The 16375-nt window shown below is 36.5% G+C and overlaps 1 long non-coding RNA gene across 1 annotated transcript in view; it reads right to left on the bottom strand.

The window, feature by feature from the left end:
- Positions 1-14435, bottom strand: part of LOC309879010 — a 28914-nt gene extending 14479 nt beyond the window's left edge. Inside the window, exons 1-2 of the long non-coding RNA XR_014317642.1 lie at positions 14340-14435; positions 11479-11568 (exon numbers count right to left, since the gene is read on the bottom strand). This is a non-coding gene — a long non-coding RNA (uncharacterized lncRNA). The remainder of the gene's footprint in view (positions 1-11478; positions 11569-14339) is intronic.
- Between the last annotated feature and the right edge of the window lie 1940 nt (positions 14436-16375).

Here is a 16375-nt window from a genome sequence, read left to right as displayed (position 1 = left end):
TTCCAAAGCAACTAAAAGTGCTTTGTGAAGCAATGAGTCAGATCCTGGTTGTGCAGTAACCACACACAGGGATTTATGTTTTCAAAACCTATCTGTCCAAGAGAAGCATACTGCTATATAGGTCTTTGGCACTAAATGTATTGGAAAGCCACTGAATCAGACTGAACACCTCTAAAGCCATGTAAGCAACACTTGGTGTACTACTGTGTACCAGCACAACCCACATAATATTTACTCACTTGGGCTGCTATGTAATGTGATGAAACTCTCCACTCTCTGCTGAGCCTCATGGCCTCTCCTGGTAAAGCGCATAACTTCAAATTGCCCACACACTTGCACAAGATTATGCACATTCCACATGCGGGTTGTAGGTCAGAAAAAGTGCACAATGAAGTCTTGCTCACCCACCATCAGAAGCCAGAGCTGATCATTTCTCTCCTAGCTTCTTCACAAGATGATTTGCCAGCACATCTCCTTGTTTTTTCCATGCCGGAAGAAAAGGGAGTTAAGTTTGTGCCCAGTGCATTTCCTCTCCTGCTGCAGTTCACACTGGGTTAGTTAACTTGAACTAGTTCAAACGAGTTCAAAACATCAGCTTTCCCTGATGTCACCAGCTTGGTGGCTGGTTCACCACAGTCCAGCCCCACCTGCCTTGTTGTGTAGCAAGGTGGTCTTCTCCTTGCACTCCCCAGCTATTTGTCCTAGCCATGCTGCCTGGGAGGTAAACCTAGCTTCTTGAGTGTTTGCAAATTCACTGAGTCTATCCCAAAATGTTTTTTGTTTTGTTTCATTTTTGTTTTCTAATTCATGTCTTGTTTAAAATATCACACACCTGTCTTTTCTGATTTCAAATGCAAAATTTAATAATTTAGAAATTTCAAGATCTTCTTTGAAAGAAGTACATTTCCCAAATAGCTATTTCCCAATGACTGCAAGGGTAGTTTGTACAGCTTGGTCAGTAGGCTTGACAATATTTTAGGTATATTTTTCCCACATTGAACTACAACACCCTTGTCAAACTGTTTTTTGTTGTTGTTGTTTTGTTTTGTTTTATTTTAATCTGCACAGGCTGGACTGTGACCTACCGTCCAGTTGTAATAATGGTAATGTTATGTGTATTGCCCAGCAGCAGAACATGTCCTAAATGGGAACTCCCGAAGTCTCAATCCAATCCCTTGGTCCACTGGGGAAATGACCTGCTCCAATGCTTTTGCTGGCACCACTCATTTCCTGCTCAGTGCCAATGATGATGTATGGGCCAACATTTTGGAGAGATGGATAAAAAGTCTGCCAGATCCTCAGCCCTGTTTACAGTCTAACACTTGTCTACACACAAGGGAGCCAGCAGTTTGGCGTTGCCTGTTCTTCCCCTCCAACTTTGACAATAATCTTCAGCAAAAACAGAAAGGAGCCCCTTACAATCACTTGTTCCTTCTGGGTGAGCATAGATCTCATTCCATGAATCATTTCTAATGCTTTGGCACAGTGCTCCTGTCTCTGAACAAGCCACCACTCTACCACCCTCTATTCAGAAGGAGCCATTTGTAAAGGGTACACAACAGCACTAGCATGTGATTTCTACCACTGCAGAAAAATGAACTCAGCAGGTAAAGACAGATATCAGTTCAAATTCCACTTTGGTACCTAAAACAGAACTGATAACCCCCTGATCTTAGCTCTTCTGATGATATTCAGCACTCATTGACACCAGTAGATGATAAAGGTGCAACAGTTAGAGACCTTATATACTATGAAAGAGATAGATTAGCCAGACTGTTTTATACAGCCAGCTCTTTGTAAATCTAGTCATATCCACCACAGTCTACTTCTCTACATTTTTATTTATTAGTTCTTACAAAAAATAATGCATTTGCCCATATTTTGCCATGATGTCAAATAAATTATTTGACAAATTCTTTTTTAATTTTATTTTAATTTTTTTCAGACTGTTCAGTTAGCTTTAATAATAAAACTGCCTTATTCTGTCTTCACTTCATTTAATTCACTTCCCATTTCAGGAAAAAAAAAAAAGAAGTCAAGACTAAACATCTACCAAATGTTATTCCTCTCCAACTGAATGTGACGGATGGTCTAAGGAGCACATAAAAATTAAACAAAAAGTGCATTGTTCCCTTCCAGATTTTTCAGCTGGTGTAAATCAGCATAGCTTCACTGATGCCAAGTTACAGAGATGTACATCAATTGAGAATCTAGCCCTTCATCTTTAGGAGAGAGATATTTTCCCCACAGTTTAGGTTCTCTGCTTTTTCAGACTCGCAAAAACTCCAGCCCACTTTCCATGCTCCACGTATCACCATAAATTATCTTCACTTTCGTTAAGTTCATTACTGCTCCTAACCTGTGAAGAGACCCTGTAAGGAGAGCACAGGACAGATGTGACTGGACAACCATTCTGTCTCAGACTGGCTGAGATACAGACATCTTAATTACACAGCATTTCTATTTCTGATTGGTGAAATATGTCCTTAGCAAAGAGACATATGTATAGACTTTGTTCACCCCTGCTTCTCAGTTGACCAGATCTCACAATGCTGAATTCTATACAACTTATAAAAACCCTACATCAGAACTAATGAACTTTAATTTAATTTAAAACACAGTCTTGAGGGGACCACTATTTTCCACTGAGTTTGATCCTTCTGGTGCCCATTTATTTATCTCCCCAAAATCCAGAGGAGCCCACCTATGGAAGGCACCTGGTACCCTCTTTCTACCACCTGGGTAACAGCAAGCGTGAGAGGCAAGGAACTTTTACAGTGGTAAACCCCAGAACTCCCAGGCTCCTAGAGCCCCTTGCTCACACTAACTAGCCTCACACAAAAGGCAGAAAGGTACCTGCAGCTCACAATCAGGAACACATCAGGATCACTAGTCCACTTCTTGACTTCTCCAAAGGAGCTGGGAGAGAGCCAGCTCTTAACCACTCATCTCTCAAATGCTCTCTTCAGTTTTCCCCTCAGTTGCTGTAGCACCATTGGTTGTTTTTCTTCCTTCATTCTACCCTGCCTACCCCATGATCCTTTTCTGTCATTCCTCTCCCCTCGGCTTCAACCACAGCCCTTCCCAAACCAGACTAATGAAAGCTTTGTTTTCATTATATAAGCCCAGCGTATAATCAAATACATTTAAAAAATAACAAAACCATGGAACTGACAAGACATGTGTCTACCATCACCCCATATCCAAACACTGAGGTTTGAGCTTGGCTCAGGCATCCCTGAAAATGCCAAATGTGGATTTCCACAAACACAGAGAAATAAATCCATAGCTGCCGTAAACAGAATAAAGGTGCATTGTTTAAAGTCGCCTAGCAAATGCACACAGTAAATCGTAGATGCCTTGAGAAGAAAGTTGTACACTTAGTCTGACAAACACTTAAGCACATGTTTAACATTAAGCAATTGAGAGTCCCACCTTCAAGCAGGACATTCACAAGCTTAAAGTATCAGCCCAAGTATTTGAAGGACAGAAGTCTGTCTTGCAGGCAATTTCTGTTCTGAAAAGTGGTCCACATTTAGACCATAGATAGCTTTGTAGCAATTCAAATTGGGCACTTTCTTCCTTTTTTCTGTTTTTTTGTTTATTTGTTTTGTTTTGTTTTGTGTGTTTTTGTTTTAAAATTGTTTGTAAGTGTAACATTAAAAACAAATTACATTCTTCTACAACTGAAATCAGCTAAATTGCTGAGGTCTAGTAGTGCAAGTGAAAACAGAATAGATCCTAAGGAATCATCCAGGCTAGGTTACAGGAGAAAAACTTATATAACATTCATGATTTCTCAGTTTCAAAATGGAGGGTCAGCATTATACAGTAAGCAATGAGCCCTGCTCCAGGTTGCTTTATCACACACAAAATAAATGCAATGTCACCTCCGGTCCTGAGAACCTGACAGAGCTGGACAGCAAAACACACTGGCAGACCACCAGGAAACCTCTTTCTCAGATGTTCTCACACCACAGAGATGTTGCATGTAGCTTAGACATCCACATGGATGTCATATTCCCACATCCAGAGGTGTCCGGCATATGCTGAGCTCTGATTTGGCACAGCTGCATTGCTCATGGCAAGTGAGTTGGCTAGCTGCAACAGCAAGTTTTTGTTAAAGCAAAGGACTGAACTGCAGACATGTCAGGAGGAGAAAAAGCAAAACAAAAAATAAATAGATAAATGAATGGTGGTGGTGGGAAAGTTAATAGAAAAATAAGGAAGCAAATGAATGGAGAATAGGAGAAGTTCAAAACATCAGCTTTCTCCATCTTCCTAATTAGCTCAATTCTCTTTGCTTTTAGGGTCTCATTGTTGGTTTTGTTTGTTTTTGTGTGTATATTTTTGTTGTTGTGTTTTTGTGTGTTGTTTTTTTTTTTTTAATTGTTCTTGCATCTAACTTTATTTCCAGAACAATTTTCTATATAGAAATAAAATACTTCTGAATTGTTCCTTCCTCAAAACTTTAACTTGATTCCTATGCAAGGAAGGAGACTGCAAGAAGCATAACTCTTATTTCACAATAAGTAAAACTCTCCTGCTGTGTCTTTGTTCATGATAATATATTATGGGGAAAAAAAAAAAAAAAAAAAAAAAAAAAAAGAACTACAAACATATTACTAGCAGTATAATAAATAGCATGTGCAAAATGTACAGTATAATAAATACACTACAGGGACTACTTACTGAGTCTCTTCCACTCTATAACCATCATCAACCGTCTTCTGTGGTTTGGCACATCAAATATTTGCTATGTACTTTACCATTTTAACAGCACTGCAAATCCTTGGGTGGACACCAAACAAATGCTGTACATTATTTTGTCAATTTTTGCCTTGTATATTCAACATCTGACCTTACCTCCCCCTACAGTTCAATGTGTAGAAATGCCAATAAAATAGATTATGTTTATTTCCAGTGGCTTTTATTATTTAATAGATCTGTCTCACTGACAAACCAAATGATTTCTCTTTTAGGGGTGGTCTCTGAGGAAATCTACACCATTAGGAGAAAAGGACTTTGGACATATTTTTGAGAATCATTTCTGTTAAAGAACTGTTTTGCAAGTTGCATTAGCAAATACAGCTTCATTATCTCGAGAATAACATAGTACTTTTTGTATTACTGTGGAAGAGCAGAAATACAAATGATCCCCATGCACTCCTTAAATATATCACTAAGGAAAAGCACACCACCTGCTAATCAGTGAATGTGACACTAACACACATACACACCCCAGATAGAGCCATCTACACAGGTAAGGGAGTAGAGAAGAGAAGGTGCAGGGAGGCAAGATGGGGTAATTTATCCTTGCCATGTACTTGGCTGGACTACAAAGTCTCAGTAGCTGAATTCCAGAGCAATTTTCAATACTGAAGGTGGATCAGTCCATCTCCTAGTAGGCTGGTCACCCTATAACAGCTTTTCCATTCAGGTCTGCCTCAAACCTGTCAAAGGAATCAGCCCCATTACAAATTACAGGATACTATGTCTTATCCAAGAATGAGTAGAGAAATAATGAAACAAATGAAATGAGTCCAAGTGAATCGAAATACAGAAGAAAGTGAATGAGGTCCCTCTTGTACAGGGACTATAAGAAGTGAAACTGCTAAGAAGGCTTCAGGTTGTGATATCATGCAGATGCTGGCAGAAGGGAATGTGATTGCCAGCTTATTGAGTATAACATAGTCAGGAGCAATTCATTATGAGTAGGAACCAGATCGTGAGATGATGTCATGTGGCCCTGGCTCTGATCAGTAACAGGTGATTAGAAAACGTACTAGAGGGATAATAGAGTTCCATCCAATTTCTTAACAGCAGATATGACATTTTCTCACCAGCTCTAAGGAGCTTCCTCTACTTGCCTGGCATGGGTTCAGGCTGGAATCCACAAGAATACTTGGTGGTGGTACAAGCAAAGCACAAACTTTTCAGTCCATACTTGTTTTTAAGTAAATTTCCTGCAGTAAATAATATGAATGAATTCACAGAAACTTAAGGGGTAGGTAAAAAGAAGCACGTTTGAAATAAAAAAAAAATACAGTCCATGTTTTATTCTGAAAAATAAAATCAGAAAATCAAAACACACATAGCATGTATAAGCTATGTATGTAATAGAAGAACTATTATTATTGTCATTATATGCCAGTCACAATGTCCCTAAAAAACCTTGTCAGTTCTCATGGATCTGAGTTCCTATGGAAACAGCTTTTATTAAGTACTGGTTTTAAAACTGTTGTTTAGCATATTCCAGTTCCTTCTAGGTCACTGGTTTTTTCTGAGATACATTAACATCTAGTAATAACAGCTGCCATAGTTCAGCACAAACATTTAGGGCTTTGCTTTCTCTCATGAAAGAGAGCACTTCTAAGCATTACATCAGCAAAGCTTTTACCTCACCGTTCTGAAATTATGTTGGTGAAAATACATACTCTGTGGCATCTAGCTGTCTCTATTTGTACTCAATTTCAATCTTTCAACAGAAAGCACATTCATAGCTAGTGCATTTCTGGAGCATTTAAATTATCACTATTCAATGTGATATAACCTCTTTCTGAAAGGTCAGCTGAAATTTAAAGTCCCTCCTTTCCTTTCCTTCCCTTCCCTTCAGACTGTATTTAGATCTGCACAGCTAACCGTATATTATAGAAAAACTCCTTGTAGAAATTTGGTCAATTCTATTTACAGATGTGATAACTATGCACCAAAGAGTGACCTCAAGGCTTGCTTTCAGTTATTTAACTCAAGGAAAGTAGCCTCTCTATCACTCTTCTGTTAGCAGATTGATTGCAAATGGGCTCTTGCCAACGCTAAACTGATCCGGTTTAAGGATGGATGTTAAGTCCAGACATTTCTTTGAAGAGACTGTTTTCTTCTGTGCCAGCAGCTAGGCTTTCATCTCAAAAAAATATGTGAATGTCCAGAGTTTAGTGTTGCGAGGATAAGTTCTAAATACAGAAGCAAATATTATCTGATACTGAAATGTGTGGCTCAAACTGGAAAAAAAAAAAAAAATTAAAAAAAAAAAAAAAAAAAAGGTTAAAATAATACCTTTTAAGAAGTAGAACTTGAAAGTCACCTCGAAGTCACCTCAAGCTATGTCAGCACCAAACCCAAATGATGGTCCATGACTTATGACTTAAGACAAGTAAATATGTCTTAAGCATATTACAAAGTTTTCAACATTCTTTCGAGAATGATTTTCTGATTTTAGTGCCTTAATATGTCAACAGCTATTCAGCATTACTGTCTGCAGGAAGGTACCCCTCAACCACTTACTAGATTCTCTACAGTCCTTTTGCAGGCAAATTTACAGAAAGGTTTTGGCTCCCCAAAAGTTTACAGTCTTAGTTAAGAAGCAATGAATATAACCAACAGGAAACTGCATTAAAGAAGGCAGAAAACATCGAAGACCCCTAGATTTTGAAGTCTAAAAAGACATCTGACTGTATAATACTGGCTGGAGTTTCATCCAGGTAGTTTTGCACTGAGCCATATCATTTCTGTTTGAATAAAATATGTCTACCATAAAGGCATTTAGTCTTATTTAGAAATGTCAAGAGAGAGAGAATTCACTTCTCTCCTGGGTAGTTTGTTCCAGTGGTTTAAGCCAACAACATTTCCAAAGCCTACAGAATGAAGAGATGATTTTTGCACTTATATAATTCAAACCCTCATCTATGCAGACATAATTTCATTAAAGCCAACAGACCTAAGTCATCACTGAATTAAGCTAAACATTTTAAGTTCCATTGACTGACATTACAGTACATTTTTTTCAAGCCAAGAACCCACCCCCCAAGATATTTACTTGTTTGACAGGGAAGAGGAAGATGTGTACCAATTTCTCACAGAGCACTGGCTTCAGTAGATAAGAACTAAAAAGATTTGGGTTTTCAATCAGCATAGTAAGCGAGGCTCTTCAAAAAATGACCCAAAAAGACATGGCTGTACTTCATTGGCAAGAAAACGCATGATGGGTCTGGTACAGCTTGGAAAGAAAGTCAAACATTTGTTAAAGAACTAGATGACCTAGCTGTGGAGGTTAGCATGGAACAGAGAACACAGTGGATGCTTGTTCTCAGTGCAAAATCATCCTTTCTCCCTGCTTTGCAAATCTCTTAATATCTACTCACTTTTTGAGTGATTTTGCATTGTCTTTCTTCAATATTTTCCTATTACCACTGTCTTCATTCATTATATTGTAAATATGGGTGTCAGAGTTTCTTCAGATGTTTCCAATAAACATCTGTGTAAGTGCAAGGATGTATGGGGTGGGTTCCTCATAATCACAATCATCGGTAAGAATTTAGCAAAAAGTCAGAGCTAGCCTACTGCAAACACCTCCTGCCACAAGAAGTGTTACAGTTGCATTCAACTCCTGTTTGTCTTAAGACAGCTGGCCTTCAGAAGGCAAGTGGAAGTTACAACACTTTCTTGCAAAGAAGCCCGGAGTAACAGCCTCTTCCATCAGCCAAAGGTTATAGTTCAGCTGAGAAGAGCAAGAGTTAAAGATTGTTTTGTACTTTCTAGATATAAAAACAGGAGCACAGGAAAGCAAAGGCTCATGAGCAAAAACAGGTAGAATGAAGAAAAGTACAATGAGGGAAATTAACCTAAAAATTCATGTGATAGATTATGTCATCTCTATCTCAGTTAGACCACCCTGCATTTCTTCTTGTACCTCATTAAATGATTCTGCTGGGAATAGGCATGGGGAAATTCACAAAATTCTCTTGCACAAGCTTAATTACACTTCCCCATGCTTCTTAAGGGTAAACCTTAAAAACTTTTCTATTAGGACTAGTCTTTGTCTACACTTGAGACATTAAGAGGAATATGAGGAATATCCTGATGTTGAATGTAAAATCAGTACTTGGAACTCTAGAAAATTCCTTGTCATTTTGCCTTTAGACACAAGATGGCAGCAAGAAATTCATTTCAAGCATATGCTTCCTTTAACTCAAGTGTTACCTGGCAGTTAATGTTAAGAATGTGGGTTTGGTTATTATGACTATTTGATGGAAGTCTCCACAAACATTTACACCCTCACACTGTTCTTGATTCACCTGTGACCCTGAATTCTGCTGTTAAGTCTGGTCATAATGACCAAGTACCTATTGCATGGGGTGTGCAGCCACACACAAAATATACCTATGGAAAATGCAGATGTTTAAGGAGTGCCAAGCATAGTCCCTGTCCTAGTGGCCATAAAACAGGACAGAAATCATTCATCAAGTCTTACTTGATGTAGCAGCCCTGGAGAACTTATTTCTAATCTTCATTTCCCCAACCTACAATATTCTAGTATTTGTCTGATCCAAAGTACCAAGCTTAGAGTTATTCAAGAAAGGAAGACTTTTCAAGTTCCGGAGTTTCTTTGTCAGAAGGAGTTTCTTTCCTTTATGTCAAAAGTGGTTTTCACAATTACAGAGAAACATTATCTAATTTTATTCTACTGTTAAGTGAACACATGAAAAAATAAGATCTTTAGCCTACTTCTCCACAGTTCATCTGTATTTGTGGGATATTCACAATTTTTGCTGATAAGAGAAACTGCTCCAAGGTCCCATAAGACATTGCTCTGTAACTAAAGAACCAAGCTTGCCACGTACAACCTATGACAGAAACACATACTCTATGGATCAAAAGAGAGCACATATAATACATAGACCACATTTGAATTTAAAGGATAAAGCAAGCTAAAGTTTTGAAGACTATCTCAAAATTATTGTGCAGACAAGCTCTCACAAGCAAGCTTGTGCTATACATGGAAGTCATGAAACAAAGTGAGGAACAGAAAAGACGTTTCCTTAGTCCCTTGGACAGAATCACCCACATTTTAGCCTCTGAGCAGAGGCATGACAAACCAGCCTGGGGCTGCTTGGCTACAGAAGTGATGTGTGGCTACAGGCAGTGGCAAGAGTTGACTCTGCCCAAGAAGCAGACCATGTCAAATAGATGACCCAGAGTATACCATCCAAGCTGGTAAGCTGGAGCAGCACACCTTGTGCTCCAAGTAAGCCAGTGCTGCAATCATTCCCATCACACCTAATGCTGAAGTAACACAATTAAATTACACTGAGTACAAAATCTAAGAAATTGTAATAAAGGTACCCATATACACATCTATTTTTGCCCATCTGCCTCCTATATGGATTAAACTTCCTGATAAAGAACGTATATTTTAATTATACAACCTTAAAGTTATGTATGTCTGTGTACTTTATTGCATATTTCCATTGTCTTTCTTTAAATGATTTTCTTCAAACTGCTAGTATCTGATTTTAAGTGTCTTGTTAAAACAAAGCTGTTTGGGTCAGTCCAAAAATACTTATTTAGTGCTTTAAATTCTCCAAGCAAATATTCTGTCTTCATTGTAGCCAAAGATCTCACTCGACATTACAAGGACACACAGCTATTATAACATCTTGTTTGGGACACATGTGATATACAAGTATACAGAAAATTTGGCCTTATATCTAAAGCTTGTTAGTGCTTTTCCCCTCAGAAGTCTTCCAAAAAAAACATCTCACAAGATTAATTAATATTCTCTTTGTTAAAAACTTTCATTTTCTCTGTTCAAGAGGAACAATTTCCAGCTAGTAATTAATCTGCACTATGGTTCAAGGACAGAATTATTTACTTTCAGTCTTGGAATGCCAGAGATTGAAAACACATTTTCATCAGATACTAACAATACTGAGAGGGGCAGTGAGGTCTGAAGACCTCAGGTGAAATTCTTAAAATAGTCACCAAAAACTGAGTTTGACTTTCTTCCCTTATTAATGTTAAAATTTTCACTGGGCTTTAGTATGTCTGTCTCACCCTAAATAAACTTTCAATGACCCCAAAGTTTACCTTTTTCTTGGAAGCAGTCCTAATGTTCCCATTAATACTAAGAGAAGGTGAAGTATGAAATTATGTGGTTGGATGGAAATCTATTCTATTTTTCCTCATGAATATGATTTCCAGCATAATGTTTTAGCAATCTTGCACTTATTCTTTTCTATTCACTAAGTTCTGAAGAGCTTCTTATTTGACCTATGTCTGAAAAGCTAAAGACTGTATTGCACTTATAACTTTTCCAGATAGCAATTCCAATTTTTAGAACTTTTGTTTTTATCTGCTATATACAGTGTTCACTTAGGAAAGCTAACACCAGAGGAGTAAAAATCCCTCTCAGCAATCTAATTACTGCAAACAAATTCTGGGGGCTTGAAATTCACCCCCCCTTTTTTCTTCCTTGAAGGTCATGCAAATGTTATCATGATCTGAAACTTTCACGCCTTCTTCTGGTACAGGCAAAAGACAGAACCACAGGTGTCATTCCTATCTATAATCATGGGAGAAAATTCCTAGCAGTCACAATAAATTGCTGCTCATTTCTGAGGACAGCAAGATTTTTGATTTACCATCTTAAGCTACATACCACGGAAGGAAAAGCATGAACATGCTACAGGGATACCTCACCTGGGATAACTCTCAGACAGCCAGTTTTCTACTGATGCAACTCAAAGCTGCTGGAGAAGAGCCAAGGCCAGGGTTCAACCAGTATTGCATCTGCTTGGAGAACAGAAAGCTGTGTCAGTATCTTCCATATGCCCAAACAGCTCTGTACATGGTACAAAGCCTTCATCCACTGAGGTGAGTAAACATGAATCGGAATAGGATTAAGCCATAAATCACACAATTTATAAACTCAGTCAAATAATGTAAACTTGATTTTCTCTTCACAGGTACTTTTAAACAAATTTACTTTGACTGGTCAGATATTATTTATATGTGCTTTCCATTAATCATATGGTACAAATACGTGAGCTTTTGAATCAATGCACAAATATTCATAGGAACCATATTTTAAAACTACATGATGAACAACAGTACCAGGTGCTCAAAAATTTATCCAATTTGGTAGCAGAAACTGTTTACTGTCTACCAGAAATTTACTAATTAGTTAAACATCACCACTTCACTTTCAGATCTTACTGAGTCAGTGTTCCCAGGGAAATTATCGTTATCAATCAAATTTAGAGTAATTTTCTGATTACAAAAATTGGTTAAATCAGAATAATGAATAATTCAAACTGCTTTGTTTATATAATATATTGAAGTGAGAATCTACATTTATCAGATAAATTATTCATTTCAAAATTACTCATTCTGTTTTGCCAATACCTATTACATACACAGACTCAATTACTAGAATTATGGCTTAGGAAGCCTCTTCTGATCTTAGCCTCCAGTTTCAGCACAATCACTTAGTCAAACACAGGACCTTGAGGTTATCATTAGGATAATGTCAGATATCAAAGAAAATAAATGTATTCTGAAAACAAACAAACAAACAAACAAACAAGCAAAACACTTTACCTAACAATACAACTTAAATTATAAACAATTAGGGCATCATAAAAAAAACAAGTGATATACAATTATTGAAATAATAGCCTGTTCTGGACAGAAAAGGGTATTATAAATTATTGAAGAAGGAGATATTTATTGCAGAGTATAAATACTGTAGGCACAACATTTTTGAAAACTGATATGAGACGTTGCAAGAATGTAGGAGTCTCTAATTTTGATTACACTCTGAGACAGATGTACTTTAAAAACTAGGACAAAAAGAATCTTGAAATACTGGCTCTTTCAACTCCTTTGTCTTACTCAGGTATATCTAGTGAATCTGATTCATTACCTGTAACAGAGCTGATATAACACTGTTTTGTTGGAAAACAGCTCAATTCAATAAATATTGAATATGAAAAAAAATAATAATTTTTAAACCATAAGACATCATTAAAATGATATTTTAAACAGGAGAGGGCTCTTATTTAGTGCCTGACAACTCACAACTGTGGTTCATATTATTTTGCCTAGATTTTTAAATTCAGGGAATACAAAAACTATTCAAAATCAAATGAAGACTGATTTGCAAGCACAAAAGTAAAGCACAAAGACAAAACATGTATTAATTTCAGAAAATGTAAAAATTCCCTACAAGAATACTTGACAATAAGATAATAATTAAAGAAACTGTTATGGCTATGGAATGATTCACACAACAAATCATGTTTTCCTTCAACCTCTATCTCTTAGAATCCTGTGATTATTAAAGTACATAAAATTCATTTCAAATAAAATAATAATTAAATAGTATTTGCAGCTGTGAAAGTCTTAGTAATATGAAGAAAATGTTTTAAAAAATTAAAAATTAGAAAGCAAGAAAAATAAAACAATAATATATTATTAAGAGAAACGCCCTCATATTTGTATTGAGACTAATTTGATTCATGATTTTTAATGTCTGTTAAGCAGGTAGATTTCAATTTCAACTCACATATTATATCATAAATACATTTCTTGAAAGCCGTAGTTTAACTAAAAGTAGAAAACATATTAGTCAGTGGTATTGGTTTCACTACAGTATGAAGGTTTTTCTGATTATATCTTCTTACTTGAGAAAGACATGATATAGGACAAAAATACCCAGTAGACAGTACTCTCTCTTGTCCAAGTGTGTTTGCAGTGAGTTATTAATTCAGCCACCATGGAAGTATTTTTCTATATATCAGATAACCTTCACTAAAATTAGGAGCTGAAAAAAATACTCTGTATTAGACCATCTGTGCATGATTTTATTTATATTAATGGCCCTATCCAGTTATTCAAAATTCTGCATAGTAATGCGTTGTTCAAGTCAAAAAAAAAAAAAAAAATTAGTTGACATAGGTACAAAAATGTAAAATATTCTAGCACTACTGAAGTCAACAGCTGTTTATCCCATAGCTTAAATGGAACTAAGAAAAGTAAGACTTGCAGAAATCAGTAATAGGTAGATCCTTCTGTCTTAAGCATATCTTAATACCGTGCTTTTTTTGTGTAACTTTCTAAAATCTGAAAGTTTGCTGTTGCTAAGGAAGAAATACAATATCAGCTCCATCTAATCTGCTGTGACTAAATTAATTAAGTAGATAGAAAAATAAATCCATCCATATATATATACATACATATTGAAATAATTGAAGCTGTAAATATCAGGAAAATAAATAAAAAGGCTATTCCCTTAAACATGTAAGTTGAAATGTTTTATTCTTCAGTGGCCATTTTAAAAATAAGTAGTTCAAGTGCTAGGCTTGAAAATAAAGTAAACAATGAAAAACATCAGATGAAGGAAATGCAATTAAAAAATATGTAAACCAGCCAAAATTATATACCCCTAATTGAATAAGCAAGATACTGTGACAGACAGGCATGTACAATTAGAAGCAACACACTTCGTTTTGTACAAAGTGTTCCTTCAGCTTGTCAACGAGTAAAGAACAAATACCAACCAGGAGTTTGAAATGGCTTATTCACCACATAAGGAAATGTGTTGAACTGGATTAACCAACAATTGAAGAATTTTATCCAGGAAGCTGAAGATGCTTGGAAACTGGATGAGTAAAATGAAAAGAATTATTTTAGAATACTTGTACTTAATGGAAAAATAAATAAATGAATAAGGATAAACTTACAAAAATTACAAATATTCTATCAAAAGCAATTCATTCACTAAGATAACTGGTGGAATATAATCTAGATATTATTGTTATAAGATCAGTGTAGAACTGCATGAAAAAAGTGAGTCCCAATGGCTCATTTTCAAACTGGAAGAATATGCTTGAAAAGATCTCAGAAGAGTAAAAGTCATTAATATCTCAGTGGAAAGGGAAACACTCTTAAAACCTGGGCAGAGCACAGAAGACTGCAAGCAATTTGTAAAATAAGATTTAGAGTAAAAGTGATAAACTGGGGAAGGAGACAGACAAAATCATTTAAATTAAATTTTATAAACTACAAAGTTCTGTATTAGAAGAGAAACTCAGATATACAATATCAAACAGGGAAGGCTGGAAAAAAAAAAAGGACTGGGTATGTTGGATTCTGGACTGAATATGAGTCAACTGCTGATGAAGGTTTCAAAACAGAAGAATATAATTCTGTGTTTATTAAAAAGAAAGCTCTACATAAAGCATGGAAAGAAATTATTCCACTCTACTAATGACTGGTAAAACCTTAGCTACATCTATTTTTGTCTCTCAGCTTTAAAAAGATGTGGTAAACTGGAAAGAGTCCTGAGGAGAACAAAGAACAATGGGAAAATTTATAAAATATGGTCTATCAGGAAAAACAGAAGATTGAAGACAGGATGATAAACATCAACCAATGTTTACTTTACAAATTTTGAAGTCATCACTTATCCTGTTTCCATCAAAGGATGGCAAGAAGTAATCAGCTTCATGTGTGACAGAAGACTTAGATTAGTTGTTAGAAAAAACCTTCTTAGCTGTTACAATAAAGCCTACAGAGGGAGAAAGGCAGCTCCAACAAGTACCCTTAAGATAGGTTCAGGAAGGCTGGTAGGAGAAGTAACCACTCCATTGCTGTGTCATGAAGCAAAACTTTTGCAGCTGAAAATGAGGTAACTAAAATGGGGATAGGAAGACAGAGACACTGGCTCTCCATCAAATAGCTTCTTTCACTCACACTCTGAATTTACAACCTTCAAGTACTTGTGGCCAGTACCTTTACTGGATAAAATCAGTACAGCTTGAAAGGCTTAAATGTTTTCTCGGTTGGTGCCAGACCTTGTCCTTTGTCTATAAAATGAAAAGTGGGAAATGCCTTTAAAAAGAGATGTCTCTGGACAACCTTGGGTGATAGCCTTGTACCAGTGGCTGATCTCCTTCATCTTAACAAAGTATCATGAAAGAGAGTGCTTCTACATCAGGGAAGTACCCTGTTAGTTTTCCTTCATCTTAACAAAGTATCATGAAAGAGAGTGCTTCTACATCAGGGAAGTACCCTGTTAGTTTTCCAAATATCTTTTCCTCTCAGCTGCAACTATGATGACATCTGGCAGTCACCCTCTTATCTTTCCCTTTTACAGACTATTCAGGTTTATGGTCTGACATGCAAATGCATTGGACAGGAAGATACCAGTAGCTGCAAAAGACACACCAACATTCACCAAATGAGGCATAAGCACAGTAAATCTGTAACCCTACAGCTGCATTAGAAATATTTATTTGCCTCCATCTTGGTATTCTGGCCAGGCAGATCCATTTGGATTTGTAAATAGTCTGGTTAAAATGAACTGTTTTTCTTAGTAGTTGATTTTAAAGTTTCCTCTTGTGAGGAAATTTTCTTGTTGTTTTGCAGATAAAAATCAAATACATTTTGAAAAGATTGTCTACATGTGTGGGGGCAGAATAATATTTTGACAGAGGAAATGTCAATGTTTCTCTGCTTCATGCTCAGCCAAAGTCACTCACCAAGGTGTGGGAGGTGGTGGGGGGAGGCGGGGAGGGAAAGGGCAGGCCTTTGG

Source organism: Aythya marila (assembly GCF_965140915.1).
Source record: "Aythya marila genome assembly, chromosome: 5".
Taxonomy (NCBI): Eukaryota; Metazoa; Chordata; class Aves; order Anseriformes; family Anatidae; genus Aythya; species Aythya marila.
This window is presented reverse-complemented; position numbering and strand designations above follow the sequence as displayed.